This window comes from Geotrypetes seraphini, chromosome 7 (genome assembly GCF_902459505.1).
Source record: "Geotrypetes seraphini chromosome 7, aGeoSer1.1, whole genome shotgun sequence".
NCBI classification, from domain to species: Eukaryota; Metazoa; Chordata; class Amphibia; order Gymnophiona; family Dermophiidae; genus Geotrypetes; species Geotrypetes seraphini.
In genome coordinates this window covers 103,069,362-103,095,248 of record NC_047090.1, presented here as the reverse complement: position 1 = coordinate 103,095,248, position 25,887 = coordinate 103,069,362, and the positions used below count along the sequence as shown (strand labels likewise).

At 43.1% G+C, this 25,887-nt stretch overlaps 1 protein-coding gene and 1 long non-coding RNA gene across 3 annotated transcripts in view; one reads left to right on the top strand and one right to left on the bottom strand.

The window, feature by feature from the left end:
• The window catches only part of TMEM121 (transmembrane protein 121), a 397,349-nt gene that overhangs the window by 21,188 nt on the left and 350,274 nt on the right, over positions 1-25,887 (top strand). The window lies entirely within an intron of this gene.
• Positions 1-25,887, bottom strand: part of LOC117364341 — a 186,436-nt gene that overhangs the window by 114,258 nt on the left and 46,291 nt on the right. The gene's annotated exons all lie outside the window — the stretch shown is intronic.

Below are 25,887 nucleotides of genomic sequence, written 5' to 3'. Positions count from 1 at the left end.
AGGTGGATGTGTTTGCAAATGCTTATATCAAAAGACAACTGTAGAAGTTCACAATGCTTTTTTTTTAAATGAATTTTCATAGAGAGGATGAAAGACCTTGAATAAAGATTTTCAATGTTTTCAATTTTTTAAAAAATACACTCACTTTTATAGGAACAATTATTGTGAATTTTTTTGACCAAGTGATGATTAAATATGAGCTTTTAAGTATATTGAAGGACATAATGTGCAGTTTGAACTGTGATGAATCAACCCTTTTCTCTGTGAGTAATATTTAATTAGTCTGTCCTTGGAGCATTTTTAAGTGAAGATGAACAAGAAAGCATCGTTAAACCCTGTGTTTTACATATCGCACCTTCAGGTTGAGAGGAAATCGATTTGAGGAACATCCATTTTTCAATACTGGAGAATTTTAAGATGGATTTCTGCACATACAGCAGTGCTTAATGCATGGACAGAAACATGCATCTATAAATTAAGCTACAATTGGAGAGGTGGACAGTAGGATGGGCAGCTGGAAATTTTTCATTTCCTGTCATTATCCATAGCATAGATCATTATGTTTGCTAATCAATAGACCTGGAGATGTTTACAAGTAGCTCAACCTATTATGTTATTAACAAATCTAGCCTCAAAACTCTCCACGGTGTTATATGACTAAGCTACAATACACAAACGTACAATGCCTACTCTTATTATTATCGGCTTCTAAAAACTGGTTAAAAAAATGGTTTAAAAATACTCCACATTAATGGAGACAAACTAACCCCCCCCCCCTTTTAAAAAAGCGTAGCACATTTTTTAGTGCTGGCCGTGGCGGTAACAGCTCCGACGCTCATAGAATTCCTATGAGTGTAGGAGCTGTTACCGTCATGGCTGGTGCTAAAAAAACACACTACGCTTTTTTAGAAGGAGGGGTAACTGTTAAAAAAAAACCCCACAAAAAAACCAGGTACTAAGCAGAAGATTCCCTGTAAAGATCTCCAATTACAAACATTCAAAAAGCAAAAGAGCAAAATTTTCCAAATTCCAATAATACCAGAGTTCTGAGGACAAATATGGAGCTAGAAAGTCACTTACAAATTAATCATACAAAATTATGGTGATATTCCGGTCTTGGTTCCTTCCAAGCATATCCATCAGCAAAGGAAGCCATTGCATCAAATATTCAGTTTCTCAAAGTGATTCTTTCTTGATACAGTAGAACCTCCATAGTTGTCCACCTCCTTAAATTGACCTAATTTTCAAAGACTGGACATGCACCACATGTTCTCAATGGAAGACTGACCTCAATATATATTGGCCACCTCTGCAAGTTGTATCTTGACCACTTGGATTGTGACCCACAATATTAATTTATCCTCTATAACCTGACCAGTTGAGTCTACTCTACACCAAGAAGTAGAGGGTGTGGGCTTTGCCCCTTAGTTGTATTATTTTTTAATTAGTACAAGTTCATGTCCCATCTCATTTCTGGAAATGTTTGTTTTATTTAGGGGGGGGAGGTTTCCTGGCATTGTTTAGAGCTACATTGTCAAGAGTGAGCACTAATTGCAAAGAGGGCACCCTTTTCTAAAATGTGCATACAGTTTGTATAGAGAACACATTCTATACAAAGAGTGCACACTCTTTTCCTGTGCAGGTACATTTAATGTGCAATGGTTCACAGATGTGTGATTGTTCACACGTGTGTGCACTGTCAGGAAAAAATGCGTGTCATCTTTGGAAATAGTGTGTACTATTAGCTGCTTGATTTTGTTTATTGATGACATGCAATGACGTTGAATATGTCATTGACATTTCTCTCGTCATTGCGAATGACAGCTTATCATCAATCAAAAACACTTATATTCGTTTCAATTTCATACAATGAAGACTATAATGAGTTCAGATTTCCACAAAAAAAAATCCAACAAAAACTGCAGTGGGACAAGCAGCAAGCGTCTCGGAGAACCCTGGTTTGACCTGTTCACTGCTGTTAGTCTCAATACCTTATTCACCACGGACCCCTGAGGAAGGTGTGTTGTCCGAAACACGGACCTTGTTGGGTCCTCTGGTTGGTAATAAGGTTATATATACCATTGATGTTGCAATAAACAGTGCCTGCATCTTGTACATTGCCTGCAGTTCAGATTTCCACCCAGCTCATAATGTTTCAGATGGTGTTATTCTTCATTATTCCCATCATAGTTTCACTTCATACTCTATCCAACTTGTAATTCTTTATCATAACTTAGCCATGCTTTATAACTGTGTAACTTAGCTTTTATCGCTGTGGGTTCCCCTTCCCGACGTGTTTCGCTTGTCTTTATCAAGGTCGGGGGAATTGTTAAAACACAACATATAATTATTAGTACCCATACTACTTAAATATCGTTAATACATCAAGTATTTAAAAAAATCTTTAACTTGCTTTAAAGTGAAGTAAAACTTTCCCATTCACATCAGCCGCTAGTGATCCAAAGATGGCCGTGGCATTTTTTTGCGAGCGTTAAAGTAGAACCACCCTCCCGTGACATCAACACGGTGCCGTAGCACCTAGCAACCAGCTTAACAAATGAATTAAAGGGCCTTTATATGGCACAATACAATCTATTGACATCATAGTAGTGTGATATGGTTTTGAACTTGTAGAAACCTGTTACAACTTGCAGATTGTCAGAGGTTGCTATGTCAACCTTTGAGAAGGCAGCATTTAAGCTAATGGAAGCAAAGCAGGTTTCCTTGGCAACTCCAGGTAAATCAATAGGATGATCACAGATTGACAAATGTAGAAGAATCAACATTGTACTGTGGTAATAAAGAGCATCCATATTAATAATATCCTTGTTTCACAGACCTAAATATAGAGTGCTGACTAATGTGATTTCTCAGCTGCCCTATTTTGCAAATCTCTGTATGCTGGTATTTTTTTTTTTTTTGTCACGAAATAGAACTTGGCATCCCACAGCCGCAGAAGAGTATTGTCTAAAAAGGCATCTATAAAAGTATATTGGATTTTGAGACACTAGTATTTAAATGTGACATTTGTTATATTATGCTATGTTAGGTTAATCAGGTTTTCTATCTCGCCTTTACCTATTCAGTTCAAGGTCAGATTATATTATAAGAGGTTGGGTCAGTTACCCAGAAAGTTACAATGGACATTGTAGATCAGTACAACCATAGGCAGCGGAACGCTGCTTTATTTGGGGGGGGGGGGGCAGAAGCTCCGCCCTGGCACACTCCCGAGTCCTCCACTCACCTCCTCCCAGCGTTTTAAATCTTCAGCTGCTGCCGTGCAGCATCCATAAGCAGACCTACCCCCAGAAGTAGAATGAAAGGTCCTGGGGCAGGCCTGTCCTGGTGTTTGTTGCTGCGTGGCGGCTGCGCGGTTGCTGCCCGAAGATTTTAAACAAACACTGAAAGCATGGTGGGCAGAAGGAAGAGCTAAAACAGCAACCGAGAATTTTGAGGGAGGCCATGGCCCCTGTGGCCTCCCCCGCTCCGACGCCTATGAGTACAACTATTAATACAATTAGGTTGTAGTTACAAATACTTTGGACAGTTTTATAGCCAACTATTTCTGTGTTTAAAACACTGTCTTATCTGCAAAAATTACTAACATTACCACTTGCACTACCTCTTTGCAGCATCACCAAGAAAACAAAATACTCATTGCCCAACTAAATACATGAACAACTCCAGGAGGTCATGGCAAAACTATGCTACAGAGTTAATTGTTTCACACTGTTACACCCCCCCCTTACAAAACTGTAGCGTGGTTTTTAGCACCGGCTAAGGCGGTAAAGCTCCGATACTCAACTCATAAATACTCATAGCACCATGGCCGGCGCTAAAAAACACGCTACGATTTTGTAAAAAAGGGGAGGGTGTGTGTGTGTTAGTTTTAATCAGTACAATACAAACTACTTAAGAAACATCATATAGGTGAGAACCGCCAATACCCATTACATTTCTTCTTAATAATACATGTCTCACTGTGTTGCAGGGTTGAGCATGCACTCTTGGCAGTGTTGTCCGTGAGTACCAACCCCCCCCCCCCCACACACACACACACAAACTTCCAGTCTCTTGAGTATTTATTGCTCAATCTAACTTTAAAAAAAAAATAAAAAATTATAAGGCGTCTCTTCCACTCCCCAGCTGCGACTGCCCCCCCCCCTACAAACCGGAATTGCCAAAGGGAGAGCGGGACAAACACTATCACTACTGACATCTGTCCACCCCCATCTTTTATCACAAAAAAAATCTTTCCACTCAAAACCCGCTTCTAAACCCCCCTGATCAAATTCCGCCATCTCCCCAATCCCCACCAGTCCCAATGCCCCAGCTACAATCTACCTAAGTACGTTAACCCTAGCGGCTCCACCATCCCTCCCCTACCTTCATCACACTTAACCCTTAAAACCCCAGGCAACTACTTCCTTCCTATTTCAACTACAAACAAAAATTACCCCACTCATTCCTTTTCATTGCTCATATCCTAGCTCCTACTCACTAAGGCAGGCTCAGCCATATTATATGCCCTCAGGTTTAGCCTAAGGGCACTCTTATTAAATAACCTGGACAGTGGCATTCCAATAGAAAGTTTGCCATGATAAGAGTCAATTCCTGTAGCAACTATAGAAGTGTGGCAGTCTGGGTGCACTGCATAAATAATTTAGGCCCCCTTTTATCAAGCTGCGTTAGGGGGTTTTAAAATTCTCCGGCTGCTGCGGTAAAAGATCTGATGCTCATAGGAATTCCTATGAGTGTCAGAGCTTTTACTGCCATGGCCTGCAATAACAAACCCTAACATGGCTTGATAAAAGGGGTGGGGGTGGGGGTGGGGGGGAATTAATGTGCTGATTCATCAATTCATCTATATGGTTTCATCGTTAAAAGCTTTTATATATTGGCTCTGTAGAAGAGCCTAAAATGAAAATGCTACTGTAAAACAGGCCTTCAAACATCCTGGAAAATGGAGCTGCCAATCTCAGCTCAAGCTTCTTTGAGCCAATCAGATTAGAAATGAATCAATCCTTATCCTAGGTGTTGAGACCAAACTGCCTTGACAGTAAATCCCCAGTGTCTCACATAAGGGCACAAAAAACTTAAGGACAATTTTTCTAATATTCCCATTTAGAAGGGAATCAATAAACTGAAACAAAGGTAAACATATGTAGTTAACTGAGAACATAGGCTTGGAGAAAGGAAGAATGTCACATTAAATGCATAATGCAATGGGGAGAAATGTCCTGCCCTTCTTTTTTTCAGTCATTTCCCAAAATGAAAACTCAGTGCTTTATCTTCTGGCTTTGTCCTCCTCTTGCCCAGCTCCAACTTATGGCAGTGCAGATGAAAGCACTCTTTCCCAGTGTATTTACCTGAAAATGGGAAGGGCAATTTTACCTGGGATACTGTCTAATTTTCTGGTTAAAACCATTTGAAACATATCCTAAAATGCACTGAGAGAGGCCCCTCTGATAGATCATTGTGCCTTTCATGCAAAAAAAAAAAAAGAAGATAAATGTATTACTGAACAAACTGACAATTTTTCTATACTAAGGACATCCATTTTATCTTGCCTCATTAACATTTTTTTTTTTTTGTACTTATTGCATATTAAAATGAATAAAATGTCCGGGTAAACCGGACGTCTGATAACTCTAGTTAGCGCAGATCTGAAAAATATGCCTGTATTTCCTATTTAGAAAAGGAAAAACATATCTATTTATTTTTCTATACCGTTCTCCCAGTGGAGCTTAGAACAGTTTACATTTATGAATACAAGAAATGGTGTCTGGTCAAAACCGCAGAAGACAAAGGCGCGCGCCGACAACTGAGCGCAGCGCGGAGGCGCACGCCGAAGAAAATAACTGTTTTTAGGAGCTCCGATGGGGGTGTGTGGGGGGAACCCCCCACACTTTACTTTATACAGATTGTGCCGCGTTGTGGGGGCGTTGGAGGGTTTGGGGGGGTTGTACCCCCCACATTTTACTGAAAACTTCACTTTTTCCCTAAAAACAGGGAAAAAGTTAAGTTTACAGTATAATGAGGGAGGTTACAACCCCCCAAACCACCCACAACGTCGCCGCGATCTGTATTAAGTAAAGTGTGTGGGGGGGGCTCCCCAACAAAACCCCCCCGTTGGAGCCCCTAAAAGCTGTCATTTTCTTTGGCGCGCGCCTCCGTCTTGCACTCAGTTGTCGGCGCACGCCTTTGTCTTCCGCGGTTTTGTCTATGAACCCAAGAAACAGTTTCAGTTTTCAAGATCTAAGCATGTAACTCCTTTAGGGGCCCTCTTACTAAGCTGTGGTAAAAAGGGGCCTTAATGCACCCTTGCACAGGTTATTTTTCCCTTGTGCTGAGGCCTATTTTGTAAGTGGTAAGGACTTGCACAGTAATCCTGTGGTAATCAGTTAATGCACAGTAATGTAGATGTGTTAACTGATTGGTGCAGGAATGCCTGCTTTCTACCCTCATTCATGTACCCCTCCAAGAAAAATAAAAAAACAGCATGTTCAGATTTGGAAATTACTTCACGACAGTGGCGTACCTAGGGTATGTGGCACCCGGGGCCCATCATTTTTTGACCCCCCCACCCCCCCCCCCCCATGTAAAAAAATTTTTTTTTTTTTTTTGTAATAACCATGAAATGGAATAAATGGTCAGAATAGGCAGTGAAAATTTTCTTTTATTGAACCTCATATATGTAACCATTATTCCAAACATAACATAACATAAATTATGTCTAAATTGTCATGACATTAGAAGTACATATGGAGTAGTTGCAGGTGATGCTTGGGACAGTTCTGATTGTGTTAGTTCGGTTTTATGTGTTTTTTGAATAGAAGGGTTTTTATTTCTTTTTGAAGGTTTTGCAGTCTGTGGTTGATATCAATTGGTTGTAGAGTTGGGGGTCGAGTGTTGCAGCTCGAATGGCTAGGAGGTTGTCGAACAGTTTTTTTCTTTTGACGTTTTTGGTTGGAGGGTGTGTGAATGGTGCACAAGTTCTCCTATGTCTGTTTGAAGTGGATTGAATTATTTAGCTGAAGAAATTAGTTACCCCCCATTCCACACACATTAATTCTCTTCCATTTTTGTTCCCATTATAAAAAACACTGATAAGTTCCCAGAAAAAAAATACATTAAAATAAGAAGTGAAAACAAAGGCCCCTACAGATGAGAACATAACATAAGAATAGCCTAACTGGGTCAGACCAATGGTCCATCATGCCCAGTAGCCCATTCTCATGGTAGCCAATCCAGGACACTAATACCTGGTCAAAACCCAAAGAGTAGCAACATTCCATGCTACCGATCCAGGGCAAGCAGACACTTCCCCCATGTCTTAATAACAGATTATGGACTTTTCCTCCAGGAATTTGTCCAAATCTTTCTTAAAACCAGCTACACTATCTGCTTTTACCATAACTTCTGGCCACTTCATTTTTAAGTTTAGATCTTTCCTTTCAAACAGAGACCTTGCTAGATGTCAAATACAGCACAAGGTAACTTCACATGGACTTAGCTGTGCAGGAAATGTGAATCTCCTCATACACCCACCATATAGTGCAAAAATGTGCAAAGGTCTGTTTTTTTCTTTCGATCACTACATAGCCTAATGCCACACAAGCAGCGCTGTTACAAACATATTCTGTAGGTCAATGCTAAGGATAACAAAGTTTCCTTCCTTGGACCAGAAGGAGATAAACCACTGGAAGAGATCCCAAAACAACACCCAAAGACCCACTCAGTGTGTGAATCAGTTGAGTGGAGTGGACTAACTGGGGGGTGGAAATGGGCCCGGAGTTTGCTCAGCAGAATTTCCCAGACCACCTATTCCTCTCAACACATTGACACGCTGCCACCATTAACACTAGGAACACCTCACTGGGTAGGCCAGCTATGCTATAAACTTTATAAAACACATTATTATATTTTCTTATAAAGCACATATTTTAACTGACCTCTCTGACATCCTCAGCCTTTCCATTCACAAAAATAGAAGGAAGAAAAGTTCCCATTTCCTGCTGTCTCATGTCCCCGGCCTATACAATATTTTTTTTCTGCAGACCCTTCAAAAGTCTGACCAAATCCTCGTTTCACTTGCATTATAAAGTACTGAGGATGCCATCTCTCCCCAATCCCAGGTCCTAAAGTCTAAGACAGTAGCGCAAACTAATGCTGCCAGATACAGGAAAAAAAAATTTTGATTCGATTCAGCCCTATTGAATTGGTTTTTCAATTCGATTTTCCTGCCCAGTTGGGTGATTTGTTTCAAAACTCCTGGTGGGTTTTATAGCTTTTTCACCCCCTTTGGCTTCTCCTAACCACACTGGCGCTGTGGTGTAAATAAAATAAAGAAACAAAAAGGACTTTTCCTCTTTCTGTTAAATCCTAGCTCACGTTTGCAGTCCAACACCAGCTCTGGCAGGATACACATTTCAAATCTGACATGTTATAATCACAAAACAGAAAATAAAATTAATTTTTCTACCTTTTGTTGTCTGGTTATATTTCAAATCTTGTTGGTCCAAGGCTCTGGTTTTCTTCTGATAACTTGCTTGCCAGGGTCTCCTTCTTTCTGCATGCTAACCATCCATCTGCCAACTCTGTCCTCCCTTTCCATTTCCCTTCCCTTCCCAGGAAGTCTGGTATCTTTCCTTTTTTTCATCTCCCTCCACAGATCCACCTTTTCTTAAATACCCTTTCATCCGGCATCTCTCCCTCCTTCCCCACCATCCCAGAGTCCACCATCTCTCCGTTTCTTTTCCTAATTACCCTCCTATCCAGTATCTCTATCCCTCCTCCACACCATCCCTTGTGTCCAATTTCTCTCCCTTTCTGTTCCTTCCCTCCCTAAATCCCATGGTCCATCATCTCTCTCCCTCTCCTCTATTTTCAGACCCATTATTTCTTCCCCCCCCCAAAGTTTGGCATATGCATGTCTCTTTGAACACCCCCTTCCCTCCGTGTACTTCTAAATCATGGTCCCCCCCCAAAGGCCTGTCCCCCCTTAAAGGTCTGCCTGTCCCACCTTGAAGGCCTGCACCTCCCTTGAAGGCCTGTCCCTTCCCCTTGTAGGCCTGTCCCCCCCTTGAAGGCCTGCCTGCCTGTCCCCCCCTTGAAGGTCTGCACCCCCCGAAGGCCTGTCCCCCACTTGAAGGCCTGTCCCACCCCCTTGTAGCTTCTCCCCCCCCCTTGTAGGCCTGTCCCCCCTTGAAGGCCTGCCTGCCTGCCTTTCCCCCCTTGAAGGCCTGTCCCCCCTTGAAGGCCTGCACCCCCTTGAAGGCCTGCACCACCCCCCTCGAAGGCCTGCACTCCCTTGAAGGTCTGCACCCCCCCCCCGAAGGCCTGTCCCCCACTTGAAGGCTTGTACCACCCCCTTGTAGCTTCTCCCCCCCCTTGTAGGCCTGTCCCCCCCTTGAAGGCCTGCCTGCCTGCCTTTCCCCCCCTTGAAGGCCTGCACCCCCTTGAAGGACTGCACCCCCCTCGAAGGCCTGCACTCCCTTGAAGGTCTGTCCCCCCTTTAAGGCCTGCCTGCCTGCCTTTCCCCCCCTTGAAGGCCTGTCTCCCCCTTGAAGGCCTGCACCCCCCTTGAAGGCCTGCACCCCCCCTTGAAGGCCTGTCCCCCCCTTGTAGGCCTGTCCCCCCCCTTGTAGGCCTGTCCCCCCCTTGAAGGCCTGCCTGCCTTTCCCCCCTTGAAGGCCTGTTCCCCCCCTTGAAGGCCTGCCCCTTGAAGGTCTGCACCCCCCCAAAGGCCTACACCCCCCCGAAGGCCTGCACCCCCCTGAAGGCCTGCCTGCCCCCCTTGAAGGCCTGCCCCCCTTGAAGGTCTGCCCCCCCCCCCGAAGGCCTGTCCCCCCTTGAAGGCCTGCCTGTCACCCCCTCCCCCTTGAAAGCCTGCTTGCCTGCCCGCCCGCCCCGCCCTGAAGGCCTGATGCCCCGACCCACCCCGAAGGACCGCTCGCCCCCCTGGCCTCCCCGCACCACCTATGAAGCAGCCGCAGCAGGATCGCAAAGTCAGCGTCAGCGATCCCTGCGCTGCTTCCTGCGCCACGGTCCCGCCCCTCCTCTGACGTCAGAGGAGGGGCATGATCGCGGCGCAGAAAGCAGCGCAGGGATGCTGACGCTGACTTCGCGATCCTGCTGCGGGCTGCTTCACAGGTGGTGCAGGAAGGTCAGTGGGGCGAGCGGTCCTTCGGGGGTGGCGGGGGACTGAACGGCAAGGCCGGGAACACCCCCTTAGGGCTGGTACCCGGGGCGGCCCACCCCCCCCGCCCCCCCCTAGGTACGCCACTGCTTCACGATTAGGGTTCCTAGATGTCCAGATTTCCCCGGATATGTCCTCTTTTATGAGGAAAGAAGGGTAGCAGACACAAGGACCTATTTATTATTTCCCAAACATGACACTAAGGTACCAGAGGAAGTTTCAGAACTCCAAACCACAATAGAAAGTTCTACTAGAAAAGATATAGGAAAAGGAATACCCTATTCAAATCAGCAGATAGTTTCTGCCCCAAGCTTCAAGCTTGAGAGCACCCCATCCAATCAGAGATCAGAGCACACCTAGGAGGGTGTTTGAACAGACTAAGGCTCAGGCAGAGGAGAGAAGCAGCCACACAACCCCCATAGCTGGTGGGAAAACAGGAGGCAAGCCAGTTCCTGCTCCAAGGTCTAGCTCACTAAAGAAGTCTAGAAAAATCTCACAGCTGAGTTTGAGCCACATTGTAGCAGAAGATATTGAGGAACAGTTATCTGTTTATTTTTGAGGTTGATGCCAATATAAGGGAACAAATAGAACCCATGAACTGTTCAGGGATTTATCCTAAAGTTCCTGAAATAGAAGAAATGGCTTGGGAATCTAATGCCTGAAAGAAGGGTAAATAATAATCTGCTGCTGTGGATAACAGGCTTTTAAAGATCAGTCTGTGTTTGTACTAAGTTGCTGATAGGCTGGATTGAAAAGGGTTTATTGATTGTTGAAACTGTAGTCAAATATGTGACATTTGGGAACCTGTGCAATTCAGTAGCTACAGAGAAGTATTTAACATTTGACCCTTTGGAACTGAAAAGCCAAACTTGGGCTTAAAAAGGACTGTGGTAAACCTTGAAAGGGAGTGTAATACCAAACTCAATGGGTGGTTTGTTCCTTTCCATGGGCTAAAGTAGAGAAGAGCTCAGTAGAAGATGAATTCTTGGTGCTACTGGGATTGTTTGCATGAAATCAAACTGAAGGGTATAAGAGGAAGCAGAAGCTGTTTAAGGGAAGCCTAGGGCATGGCCCTGGCTCTGGCCTGAGTAAGGCCTATGTTGGACAATATTCTTTTTTTTTTTTTTTCCTTTTGATGGTTAAAGCTCTGGCAAAGAGACTTAACTGTGAAGTTGAGTGAAATGTTGTAGTGAAAGGAAGGTTTAGGCTACTATGAAGAAGCTTATTTGAGGTTTTGGACTGTTTGCTAGATGTTTACATTTTTTGTTTACACATCAAGGACATTGGCTTATACAGAGAAAAGCTTTAATCCAAGGAATAAACCGGCTTTATGAAACAGAGTTTTAGGGCTCCTTTTACGAAGGTGCGCTACGGGTTTTATTGCATGCTATAGCGCGCGCTAGCCAAAAATCTACCGCCTGCTCATAAGGAGGCGGTAGCATCTAGCGCACTTGGCATTTTAGCGCGCGCTATTCTGCACGTTAAGGCCCTAGCGAGCCTTTGCAAAAGGAGCCCTTAGTGGCACTGTGTTGGAATATTAAAACCTTTTGTGATACTTTGCCACTCTAAAGGACCGCTCGGATCCGCGCATGTGTCTGCTCAAAGAGGCTTGACAAGTCTCCCTTGACCACAATAAAATTATGCAGAAACGATGACTTTTTGTATTGCTGGTGTCAAAATGTGGAATGCCCTGGTGGGCCAATTGCGACTGTGTGTGAACCGGTTTCAATTTAAGAAGCAACTGAAAACTCAGCTGTTTGGTACAGCATTCTTGTGATATATTAGTTGGCTTTTGAAGAAAATAATCTGTTTAACCATGTTTGCTATTGTACTCTTGTGATTTATTAGTTGACAAGTGAAGAGAAGAAATTATTTTATTATGTAGATTTTATGATATGGCTTGTTTTTTTATCTTATGTATGTTTTAATTGATGTAACCCGTTTAGTTAACGGTATAAAAAAGTTTTAAATAAATAAATATATACACAGTGTATGTGTGTGTACGTATCTATATACATATATATACACACACATACACTGTATGTGTATATATACATAGGTGTTAGAATTGGGGGGACCACAGGGGCCATGGCCTCCCCAAAAATTTCCATTTACTCACTTATTTTTATTCCTGGTGGTTCAGAGGTGCAGCGGGCAGGAGCCCACTGCTAACCCGGCCAGTCATGGCTGGTTTCTTCTGCCGCTCATTGCTTCTCAGTGGCAGAAGAAAACAGCCGCGACCAACTGGGTTAGCAGCGGGGTCCTACCCGCTGCACCTCTGGACCACCAGGCCAGAGGAGGTAGGATGACGGAGCAGGGTGCAGAGCGAGCGCATGAGGAAAGGGGGCTGGGAGCAGAGTCAAACAGAGAGGGTAGGGGTGGCTGGGCGCAGAGTCTGACAGGGGGTGAGGGAGGGAGTGAGGGAAGGAAGGGGGCTAGGTGCAGAGTCTGACAAGGGAGGGGAGCAGAGTCTGAGAGGGAGAGAAGGAAGGAAGGGGGCTGGGTGCAGAGTCTGACAGGGGTGGCTGTGTGCAGAGTGATGGGGGAGGGGGCTAGGTGCAGAGTCTGAAGGGGGTGAGGGAGGGAGGGAATGAAAGGGGCTGGGTGCAGAGTCTGACAGGGGAGGGGAGCAGAGTCTGGGAGGGAGGGAAGGAAGGGGGCTGGATGCAGAGTCAGACAGAGGGTGGCTGGGTACAGAATCGGGGAGGGGAGGGAGTAACTGTGGCTGGGTGCAGAGTCTGGGAGGGGAGGGGAATGGGTGCAGAGTCTGACAGGGAGAGGGTTGGGAAAGACAAATGCACAGGTGGGGGAGGGGGGTTAGGAAAGGAGGAAAAGAGAGATGCTGCACGGGTGGAGTAGTGGGAAGGAAGAGAAATAAATGCTGCCAGTGGGGGAGGGAAAAGGAACAGAGAATTGTTGGACATAGGTATGTGGCGTGAGAGGGAAAGAGAGATGATGTATATGGGGAACGGAAGAAAGAGGGAGAATTGTTGGACATGATAGTGGTGGAGAAAAGGGAGGGAGAAATATTACACTGGGAGGGAGGAGAGATGTCAGACCACTGGAATAGGAAGGAGAGAGAGAGAGAGAGAGAGAGAGAGAGAGAGAGATGCCAAACCACAGAATGGAAGGTGAGGAGGGGAGAGGGAGATGCCAGACTACAGAAAGTAGAGGAGAGAGATGTTAGACCTCGGGAAGAGGGAGGGAAGGAGAGAGTGATGCCAGACCATGGGAGAGGAGAGAGATTTCAGGCTATGGGAAGGAGAGAAGAAAGATACCAGACCATATGAGGGGGAAAGGAGGAAGACAGAGATGTCTGACCATGGGAGAGAGATGAGTTGGTGCATAAGGATGGAGGGAAAGGGGAGACAGAAGGAGGAGATGGTGCACAGTGATGGATGTGACAGGGAAGAGATAAGAATAAATGTTTCTTATGTATGTAGGGGAGAAGAAAGAGGGAGGAGATGGTACACATGGATAGATGGGAAGGCATGGAAAAGTAGATTTTGAGAAAAAAGCAGAAAAATGGAAGAAAGTTGAATGTTAAAAGTTAATGCTAAAGATGGATGTATAGAACAAAACACAAAAGACCCCCCCCCTCTCATCAATACTGGGCAAGTTTCTCAAATAATATCATAATATAACATTTAAAGGCTTTTAAATATTTAAATGTGCTCATAAGCTCTTCAACAAGGCGCCACAGCAGCGGTATAATGTCACTAGAAAGGTGCTTGAATTTTAATCATAACACATTGCATGGAGCAAAAATTCTTGCTTCTACTGGTGTGGCAAATGTTATGGCTCTACAAAAGCTGTTTAACAATAGACCACTTATCTGAAAAGGTCAGTTCATGGCTCCAACACAGTCTGTGTTTCTCTACACTACATCAGGAAGCCAGAAGGATAAGCTTTTTATATTGATTTTATTTGCAGTGTACAGTGCCTGAATCCTTTGGTCTGCACACTTTTTTCAACATCAAGTGTGCAGACCAAAGGACTCAGGCACTGCACACTGCACACTGCAAATAAAATCAATATAAAAAGCTTATCCTTCCAGCTTCCTGATGTAGCGTAGCGAAACACAGACTGTGTTGGAGCCGTAAACTGACCTTTTCAGATAAGTGGTCTATTGTTAAACAGCTTTTGTAGAAGAGCCATAACATTTGCCACACCAGTAGAAGCAAGAATTTTTGCTCCATGCAATGTGTTATGATTAAAATTCAAGCACCTTTCTAGTGACGTTATACCACTGCCGTGGCGCCTTACTGAAGAGCTTATGAGCACATTTAAATATTTAAAAGTCTTTAAATGTTATATGATGATATTATTTTAGAAACCTGCCCAGTATTGATGAGAGGGGGGTCTTTTGTGTTTTGCTCTATTTTGAAAGTATTGCCCCCTTGAGTGGACTGTAATTCAAAATCCCCGGTCTGTTTGGATCAAAGATAAATGTAGGGCAGAAAGTGAAGGAGAGAAAAACAGAAAATGGATAAGATGGCCCTGGATATATAGTTAAGAGCACAGACAGAAGGGCGTGCAGCCAGAGACTGGGAAAGATGGTTTGAAAACCAAAATAAGCACGCAACAAAGGTAGGGGAAATGATTTTATTTTCAATTTAGTGATTGAATTGTGTCAGTTTTAAGAAATTATATCTACTGTCTATTTTGCATTGTTCAGGAAGAAATGCATTTGTTTCTATTTCTCTAGGCATTGTACTGCATACAGAGTCTTGCATCTAAGGGTTTTGTTTGTATATATTAGTACTTTTAGTTTGTGGTACTGTATTTGCATAGGGGTTATCTGTGTTCTGCATGTGTGACCAAGGCCAGGTGTTCTGGTAGGAATGAATGTTGAGAAACATACAGTGTGCTTTGCATAGTTTAATTTTGTGGTTAACCATTATGTATTGTTAATAAGATTATATTGTGTGTATATATGAAAAATGAATGGTATTACAATTAGTACTATTATGGGGCAGGGTCTGGGGCAGAGCTTGGGTGGATCTGGGGCGGAGATGGTGCCCCCCCCAAATAAAAAAGTGTTCCGCTGCCTACACAGTATATATAAAGAATTCAGTGATCTATGATATACTAACTGCAAGTCATCAAATTCATGTTAAAAATCACATAGATTTTCAGACTGAGTGAAGACCTAGATTCATTATGTTAATTCATTTTTGAGTGTCTCTGTGACAGTTGGTAGAGTTAGCAGCTAATATTTAAAACCTCTGCGGGACATTCCTTAGATCTGAAGATGAATTATTTGAGAGTCTCATTATCAAGTCTGTGCAAAATGTCCAATTTGAAAGTACATTTCTCATTAATTAGTTTGAATCTATGTCCTCTCGATCATTTCAGTCTAACTGCAATAGTTTCTCATTCAAATCTCAGTAGTTTATAAAAATGTAAATGATTTCATCTACTAAAATATGGTTTGTTTGTTTTTTTTCATTTTATAACCCCAAATATATCTAATCTATTGTGGAACAATAATTGTTTTATCACATTTATAATTGTTATCTGAACTCCTTGTAGAATTTGGAAACATCACTTTGTGGGAATATCATCCAGCATATTTAAATAAATGGACCATTCTATACACACCACCAAGAGGTTCTTACAAGACTACAGATTGTCCACCCCACACAACTCAAAGGCTCATATTTTACTTCTCATTACTTAGTAACGCACAGCTGAATCTGACATCTGTTTATCATTGCTCCTGATTTAGCTTTTTCATTTTGACTGAAAGAAAAAAAATTAATAAATGTGTGTGCATATATATATATATATTAGCATTTTATATATAAGCATTTTATTTATATTACTTTATATCCATTTTTTGTGTTTTTTTTTCCATATTTTATAATTTTATCTATTATAATATATTTATATAATGCTACAAGGCATATGTAGCACTCCATAAACACATACTATTGTATTTGGGTTTCTGCCAGGTGCTTGTAACCTGGCTTGGCCACTGCTGGAAGGAGCATACTGGGCTAGATGGTCCATTGGTCTGCATCAGTATGTCTGCTCTTATGTTCCTGTCAGAGTTGAGGTTCCCAGGATCCTGGCACAGATTGACTTGGCATCACCTAACCATTTTAGACCTTGCAGAATCTTCAGGAGTCTGACCAAGTGAAATGTCATTTAATATCTGCATTAATATATATGCCCAGTGGTGTAGTAAGAGAAGATGGGGAGGGGGGGTAGACTGCCCAGGGTGCCATCTTGGTGGGGGCACAAGCACCTCTCTGCCCCCCATGCCATGCCTGTCCCATACCTCTTTAAATCTTCACAAGTGCAAGCAACCTCTCTGGCCTGCTGCTTGCGCTGGCCTGGCTCTGCTCTGAAATCAATTTCAAGGTCACAGGGCCAGGAAGTGATGTCAGAGGGCAAGCCAATGCCGGTGTGAGCAGCAGTCCAGAGAAACTGCTCGTGCTGGTGAATATTTAAAGAGGTACAAGGGAAGGGAGGGCATGAGTGTGTTAGGGGGAAGGAGCAGGGGGCGCCACCGCCTAGAGCACCTTCTACCCTCGCTATGCTACTGTATATGCCTCCTAATTCCATAATCTTGCAAACCCATTTGTGTTTAACATAAAAATTGCTGATGCAGGTTATAGATTGCTGTTGGTTACGTGCATTGCTAACTTCTTAAAAAAACAAAAATTAAATTTTGGCCAGTCCCAACTACAAGCTAACAAACACCTTCCTGAAACTTAACGGGTTAGACTACCCAATTAACCCCACAATCAAAATCCTTGGAGTCATCCTGGACCGCTGCCTTACTTTCGAAGCCCACACCAATGCTCAGATTAAAAAATGTTTTGGTACCCTCTGGAAACTCCGCACCATCAAACACTACTTTGACTTCTCCTTCCGATTACTGGTCCAATCACTAATCCTGAGCATCCTAGACTACTGTAATATCATCTACCTAGGTTCATTTAAAAAAAACCATCAAACGCTTAAGACTTGTTCAGAATGCAGCTGTTCGACTCATCTATAATCTCAAAAAATCTGACCATATAAGCCCCTTCTACAAAAAACTGCACTGGCTGCCTATGGAGGCAAGGATTATCTTCAAATTTGCTTGCCTCTGCTTCAAAACCCTAACAGGCTTGTCCCCAATCTACCTATCAGATCACTTTGTCCGTCCGGGCCCCACCCGCACATGTAACGCCCACTTGTTTGCCTTCCCGTCCCTAAAGTGCTGCATCTACAAGAGATTCCTCGACAGATCCCTGGCGTTCCAGGCATGCAAATGGAACAAATGTCTATCCACTCTCATCTAATTCTCCCTCCTACCAAACTTTCAGGAAGTCAATCAAAACTTATCTCTTTGACAAATATCTCTGACTCCCGCCCTCCTTGTAACTCTACTTTTAACTATGCCTTATACCTTCCACCTTCCTGCACCTCCCACCTACCTGCCTTCTCCCTACCTGCACCCGACTTCCTAAGCCACGCCGATTGACTTGTTTATAACCTCTCTATCTCCTTCTTGCCTGCTCCCGACTCGCTAAGTTATATTGATTGATTGACTTATTTGTAAATTTCGCTGTAGATGTACAGTCTCTTGTCATGTAAACTGCTCTGAACTATTCTGGTACTGCGGTATACAAAAATAAAGTTATTATTATTATTATTATTATTAATTGGCACTATTTTGCAGTTATATGTGTAACTGCACTTTACCAGTATTCTGCTAGTGGGAGTGGGTGTGGAAGAGGGCAAATCTTTAAAGGGCTCGCCAAATTCACTTGAAAGATGTCTTGGAGAAAATTTCTTTACAATTGAATAACACACGATTGAGCATGCATTAGCAAGAAAAATAATGCAAAGTGCTTTAATACTTGTTTCACAGGTTGTTATCATACAGAAACTGTGCATTAAGGGCTTAATGGCCGCTTAGATACTGTGGATCTAGCTGTTAGAGAAAAATTATCTATAATAGCACTACATTAAGGGGAAAGAGATTTGTATAACACCTTTTTATGTAGTTATACAACCACACTCAAAGAGGTTTACATACAGGTACTTCAAATATTTTCACTATCTGCCTTGGTGGGCTCACAATCTATCTAATGTAAATGAGGCAGAGGAGGATTAAATGTCTTGCCCAGGGACACGTGCAGGGTTTGAACCAACAACCTCAATGTGCTGAGGCTGTAGGTCTAACCACTGCACCACGCTTGAATAGGTGAGTTTAAGGATAAAGTAGAACAAGTATAAGTTCTATAGAGAAGAAAGACATGGTCTCGTAAGGGTCTAGAGAAGAGCGACTAAAATGGTTAAGGGGCTGGAGGAGTTGCCGTACAGTGAGAGATTGGAGAAGCTGGGCCTCTTCTTCCTTGAACAGAGGAGACTGAGAGGGGACACGATCGAAACATTCAAAATACTGAAGGGAATAGACTTAGTAGATAAAGACAGACTGTTCACATTTTCCAAGGTAGGGAGAACGAGAGGGCACTCTCTAAAGTTGAAAGGGGATAGATTCTGTACAAACGTAAAGAAGTTCTTCTTCACCCAAAGAGTGGTGGAGAGCTGGAACACTCTTCCGGAGTCTGTTGTAGGGGAGAACACCTCCAGGGTTTCAAGACTAAACTGGACAAGTTCCTGCTAAACTGGGACATACACAGGTAAGGCTGGACTCATTTTAGAGCACTGGTCTTTGACCTGGGGGCCGCCGCGTGAGTGGACTGCTGGGCACAATGGACCACTAGTCTGACCCAGCAGCGGCAATTCTTATGTTCTTATGTTACAACGCATACACACATGAAAGAGAGAAACTCATTTCTCTTTATGTCATTCAGTAATAAACACTTCCTAGCTTGTAATGCTTATACTTATCTGTTTCCAATAAATAAGGTTACCATTTTTGGGGGCCACAAACATCCAGACATATGGCCTCGCCCTGTTTTGCCTTCGGCTTCGCTCCATTCCATCCCAGGCCCTTCCAATTCAGCCTCCAGCCCCGCTCCCACAAACCTCCTCTCTTATTCCCCGACAAGTTCCGGCCAAGTCTGGAGGGCCTGGAGCCTGTGACATCATCCGCGCATGTTCAGATGCCCTCCAGATGTGCCTGAATTCGTCAGGGTTTTCCGAAACCCAGACAAATGCCAGGTTTTGGAAAGCCCATCCGGGAGCCTGGACAGGCTTCTAAAACATAGGACATGTCTGGGTTTTCCTGGACGTCTGGTAACCCTATCAATAAAGATGTCTCCCTCCCTCCCCTCTCTGAATGGAAGCCTATTAGCATGGCCTAGAGCAAGATCCTCTCTGCTTCACCTCTTGGCTGGAGTCTTTCCCTCAATGGCAAATCCAAGTCTGGAGATCTCCTTCTTTAACTGGTTGGTGTACAGCAGGGATCTCAAAGTCCCTCCTTGAGGGCCGCAATCCAGCCGGGTTTTCAGGATTTCCCCAATAACTATGCATGAGATCTATGTGCATGTACTGCTTTCAATGCACAGTCATTGGGGAAATCCTGAAAACCCGACTGGATTGCGGCCCTCAAGGAGGGACTTTGAGATCCCTGGTGTACAGGAAACTATTATACTGTATAGGGTTTATATCCATGAGCAATTGTTTGTTGCCTGTCATTGACTGCAGACAAGTGAAAGCAGGTGCAGAGCCTTGCTGGCACTTTATGATTAGTCCAGACGTTAGAGACAGAGTGGCCTGACCTTATCATAGTTTCAACATTTGCTGTAATGCATAGATGTGAAGAGTGCTGCTTATCATGCACTCCTTTCTGATACATTACATTAATTGTTTATGTCTAGAAATGGATGAAACATTACTGTCAGTTCACTTAATATTTCCTCTAAGGCCTAGTTCAGAGGCATCGAGATCCCTTGCGCTAAATTTCCTGTTGTATACCAACAGCACTTATTTCCATCCAAGGTAGGTTTACCTTATGGATCCAGAATAAAAGAGGACAGATTGAGATATCCGGGTTTTACTTCCATTGAACGGAATAATAATAATAATAACAGTTTATATACCGCAATACCGTTAAGTTCTATGCGGTTTACAATAGATTAAGCGCGGTACAAATAGATTGAATTTAAGAGAGGGGAAGAGGAGAGTTAATAGGACCGGAATGGCAGTACAACCCGGATGTCTCAATCCGTCCTCCTTTTTCTGGAGCCATATAGTAATCCTAATCCAAGGTCTATCATAACAAAGCGGATGGGAGAGTAAAATATAGTAGGATGACTATACGCATGCAATCAACATACACTTGCACACCCTTTTATATACAGATTTCAATATCTAACAGCTAATTTGATAGTCACGAAAACGGTCAATATCTGCCTGAGGGAATTTTTCCTCTCTCATTAAGGAGCCATAGGTTTGTCCATCAATCTTCAAACCTGCAGTCAGTCAGTTTTATGAGGTAAAGTTTTCTTTTTCCAGATGAATGACTTATAGTGCTGACTCTGTCATAGCGTATTTGTGTCTGTGAGGGCAGCCAGGGAATATGCTACACATCTTTGAATGACAGAATGTTTAGGAAGCTCCCAGCAGAGGCTAAACTGCATTTTCTGGGCCTACTGGTTTGCAAAATAAAAGACCCTTACACCTTTCACTCCTCCTCTGCTCAGGCACTTATCTCTCATCAGAACTTTTCAATGGATTCATTCATGCAGAGCAATAAATCATTGTGTGTGGTCAAGCAGCGGATTTCAAAGCTGATTTCAGCAGATCTTTTAGAAGCTGATGGCCTTATTTCTAGGCAGAAACTGAGATACATTATATACATTCAATGATCTATTCCTTTCTCCTTCTCATACTAAGCTTTAACATTATCCTGTATAATAAAATGCTAGCTGCGCATGCGCACATCTATCGGCGTGCTTCCATGATCAGTAGATCTATGGCCGCAGGAGTGCGCATGCGCCAATCCCCAGCACCTACCTACACTCGCCAGAAGGACTGGACCCCAGCGCTGGACATCCTGCTCTCCTGTCGGCTCCTCTCACGAGCCGCACCAGCGTCAGAGAAGGCTTCCGACGCTGGCGGGGATCGAGAGGAGTCGCGGCGACACCTCAAGGGGCGGGAAGGGAAGCGCCGAACAAAGATTTCTTCGTGGTCCCGACTCCAAACGCCGATTCAAGCAGCGTGTGCAGCACTCTACACACGCTGCTTTGGGGCCTTCTACTGCCCTGATTTGCTCTGCTGCGGTCTCTGATAATGTCATCAGGGACATGCCAGAGTAAATCAGAGCAGTAGAAGGCCCCGAAGCAGCGTGTGTAGAGTGCTGCACACGCTGCTGGAGTCGCAGGTTTATCGGGAAAGGGGAGCAGGAGAGAAGACATGCACAGCCAATTGCAGCAGGGGCTTAGAGGGCAAGAGAGCTGCAATTGGACAGACTGAGGAAGGAAATGTTCAGATAAAGAAGAGCTGAGACTGATGAAGGAAAGAAAATTGTAGAGACTGAGGAAGGAAATGTTCAGATAAAGAAGGGCTGAGACTGAAGAAGGAAAGAAAATTGGAGAGACTGAGGTAGGAAATGTTCAGAGAAAGAAGAGCTGAGACTGAAGAAGGAAAAAAAATAGGAATAAATACCTACAGAGAAACACAAGATCAGGAGCATACAGAGAAAAAAATACAGCATAGAGGTTTTCAGGAATAAGAAACACATAGAGAAAGTAGAGCAGAGACTCCTGCAAGAAGAGAAAAAGAGCAAAGAGTCTGGGGATGAGAAAGAGAGTAGACATGCTTGCAGGAAAAAAAGCGAGGCAGTAATGTTACAGCTGGAGAGTGCAAAGTGAGGAAGAAAGCAGAGACAGCGCTACACAGGGAAATGGAGGGGGAGAGAGACAGAAAGAAGAAAAAAAAAAAGACCGACATATATTCTAGCACCCGTTAATGTAATGGGCTTAAAGACTAGTTTATGTATAAATCTGAACCATGTTAGTAACCCAAACTAGATCCACATTAAATCCTAACCAGGAAGGTAGGATTGAGGCATAAGCAAACTAGACACACCACATCTAATGCACTCCATCCAATTCTCTGGTCACCCAGTGAAAGAAATTGATTAGATTTGTCTGACAAGACCTGCCTCTAGTGAATCCATGATGTCTAAGGTCCTATAATCCACTGGATTCCAGAAACTGTACTATTCTCTGATTTAAAAGTGGGCATGTCTGTTAAGACACATCAGATATTGGATTCTTGAGGATGATTTGTTTACCTCTTTGTCATATGAGAAAGCATTTTTCCATCCATATCATTTATTATTTTTAATTCAAATACCAAATTCAAGATTACCAGATTATTTTAAAGGTAATTCTATTCTAATTCCTTTGAGATCAGTTTGGAGTAAAATTCTGAAACTATGAGAATATCAATCTAATATAATAGATCTTTTACCAATTCAGGGAAATGGAGATTTTTCTCCAGGTATGACAAATGGTACGTTTAGATTATAGGTAAATAAAGGGGTTAGATTTATAGCTCAGATTTTGAATGATTCTGGAAAAATAAGAAGTTTTCCAGATATTTCTTTAACAGTGGGTAGTGGTCCAGGATCATTATTTGGATATATGCAATTAGCACATTATATTAGTAAAATATGAAGAGTGGGAATTTCATTGGGTGTTCATGAAAGGTTTTTTTAATTTTTTTAATCAAAGTAATGATATTCCAATTTCTGGTGGTGTTTAATTCCAAATAGAACATATGATACTATTATACAAAAATGGTGTGATGAATTGGGGATGCAGATTTTTCTACAAGATTTTAGTCAAGCTATTTATTGTGTATCCAAAATTGTTAAAGGTTATTTATAGAGAGAATGTACGTATAGAGTGTTGCATAGGGCTTATTTCTCACAAGTACAAACATTTCATGCAGGTCTAGTAAATTCTCCTAGTTGTATCAAATGTGATAAAGACCCAAATACTTTATCTCATGCATTGTGGCAATGTCCTCTTATTAAATCATTTTGATCTGCCATCTTATTAGTGGAATCTGTAAGGGGAGTAATATTTGGTAAAGCTGCTGCTTGTGGGGTTTTTGGATTAGAAAGAAATATTTTATTTCAGAAGGCATGCATGATTGGTCATAAGTGTATTCTACAATATTGGTTACAGAAAGATCCTCCTAGTTTTTGGCATTGGAGGAACCAATTCCATCGGTTAATTTTATTTGAGGTCTGGGAGGTTCGTAAATTTCCTAGAACTAGGTATTTCTTGAAAATTTGGAATCCATATATTCAAAATCTTTCCCATAGAGCTCGTAGTATGATTCTTAATGTTTTATATTGAGGAATAAGAAACTTTCATTACTTCTTAACACTTTGTAATATGTGTCATCTTTCATTATGGGGGTAGGGAGAGAATTTGTTTGATGATAATAATAGTTGGAACTTCTTGAATTGTATATTTATATAATTAATTTATTACATTGTTATATTTTAAAAAATTTGGGGGATGTGTAGGGGAGGGCAAGGGGGAGAAAGGAATAGGGGGGTATATATGGTATTATGAATAGGTAATATAGAAAACATATTTTTGAGAAATGATAAAATTATTTATGTAATATTTGAGCTTTGAGTTCAATCATTTTTATTAATATTTTAATGTATACATACATCTAAAGCATAGGTCAGACTTACTAGCCTATAGTTCCCTACGTCTTCCTTAATTCCACTTTTGTGGAGAGCGACCACATCTACCCTTCTCCAATCCTCCGTTACCACTCTTGACTCTCGAGAAGCATTGAAAAGGTTCAGCAGAGCCACCTGAAGTTTCCTAAGTTCCCTCGGATATACATCATCTGGCCCCATTGCTTTATCCACCTTTAGTTTAGCAAGTTCCCTCGAACGCAATCCTCTGAAAATCGATCAGAGTCTGCCACACCTCCAGCCTTACTTGCTTTTGTTTTCTGCTGTCTTGCTCCTGGCGCTTCAACTGTGAACACAGAACTGAAATATTTGTTACGCATTTCAGTCTTATCTTTATCATCTTCTACATATTCCTCACCATGGAGTGACACAGAGGCATTACTTGGGAATTATTAGGAAAGGAATAGAGAATAAATCAAACTAATATTCTGTTTGCTCTTTTGTCCATGGTGGCCCCTGGGTTCTTTTCCTTGGTGGTGAATCCTACTGCAGGCCCTTGTATCATGCAGCTAATTTGGGTTGTTCTTCCCAAAGTGCATCACTGTGCACTTGTTCACTTTAAATTTTATCTGCCATTTGGATGATCAGTCTTCCAGCCTCCCAATGACCTCCTGCAATTCTTGCACTCCTCGTATGATTTAAAAACCTTCAACAGTTTTTGGGCCCTTTTTACAAAGCTGCTGTAGTGATTCTGCTGCAGTAAATACACCAAAGCCCATTCAATTCCTATAGAGTGAGTGGTCTTGCCCTACCAGGGGAGTGGGAATGAGGGAATTAGGGTAACCAGATTTCCCATTTGGAAAATCCGGACCCCCAGATCACCACTGTTTTCAGACTGCAGATATATTTTAGTACTGTCAGGGTATTAAACTTTTAGCCAGCTTCTGATCTTAGTTTTAATTGTATTCATCAAGCTGAATTCCCATTCACCGTCAAAGCTAGAAGCTTGAAAAGTACCAGAAAAATCCAGATTTAGTTCATTACATTTTTCCTGCTGCAGCTTTGTATGTCCTGAAAATTGTTAACTAGTTCCCTTTCCATTTCCCCAGATACAAGTAACTTAAATTCTAAATAATGTTCACAGAGTTTATTCTCGGGCATCTTTATTAGATAACGCATACTGTTCATTAATGTTACAAGTCCCTGTGGCTTAGATGCACTAAGAGGATCAGTAAGACACCTTAGGCGTCTGAGCCAATCAGGGCCTTAGGTCCCTCCCTGTGCATCATATGATGCACCGGGGAGGGAAAGGCCTACTATTTTGAAGTAGCAGGCCTACAAGCGGATGGACTGAGCTTCCCTCCTGCTGCAACTTCTCTGAAAAGGTACGGGAGAGGAGGAGGGGGGGTTGGGGGACCTCTGGAGGCAGGAGGGAGTGGGCATCCCTCCTGCCATTTTTTTCAGGGGAAGGGGGAGGGGATGTTTAGGGAGGCGCCTGGCGTGGGGGTGGGTCTTTGGTGGCATGAAGGAGTGAGCATCCCTCCTGCTGTTTCGCTGTTCCTCCCTTCCCACCCTCCTTTCTGGTCTGGGTCACTTTCTCTCCCCCTTTCTCTTTCTCCTACTTATGGGTCCAGCAACCATCTATCTTCCCTCCCCTTCACTCTGCTGGACCCTCCCCACACACACGCTTCTGGTCCTCCTCCCTCTCTCCAGACGGTCAGCAGAGGTAACACAGTAAACAGGCTGCCCAGAAGTGACGTAGCAGAAGAAAGGTCCTACCAGGGCTGACCATGGGCAGCATGTTTACAGCACTGCCTCTGCTGACGTCTGCCACTGGTGTTTTGGGTAAGTGAGGGAGAGAGGGGGATTGGCAGTCAGGACCACTGCTGCTTTGAGGCTAGAGGGAGGTAAGGAGGTTGCAGGGTCAGGACAGCTGCTGCTTTGAGTAAGTGAAGGGGGGGGAGTTTTAAGGATTGGCTGCCACTGATGCTTCAGGGGCTGGAGGGAGGGAGGGGGATTGTCAGGTCAGGAGCACAAAACCGAATTTGAAGGTTGTTGGTCAGGAGTGCAGGAGCCAATTTTTTTTGTTGGCAATTTTTTTGCT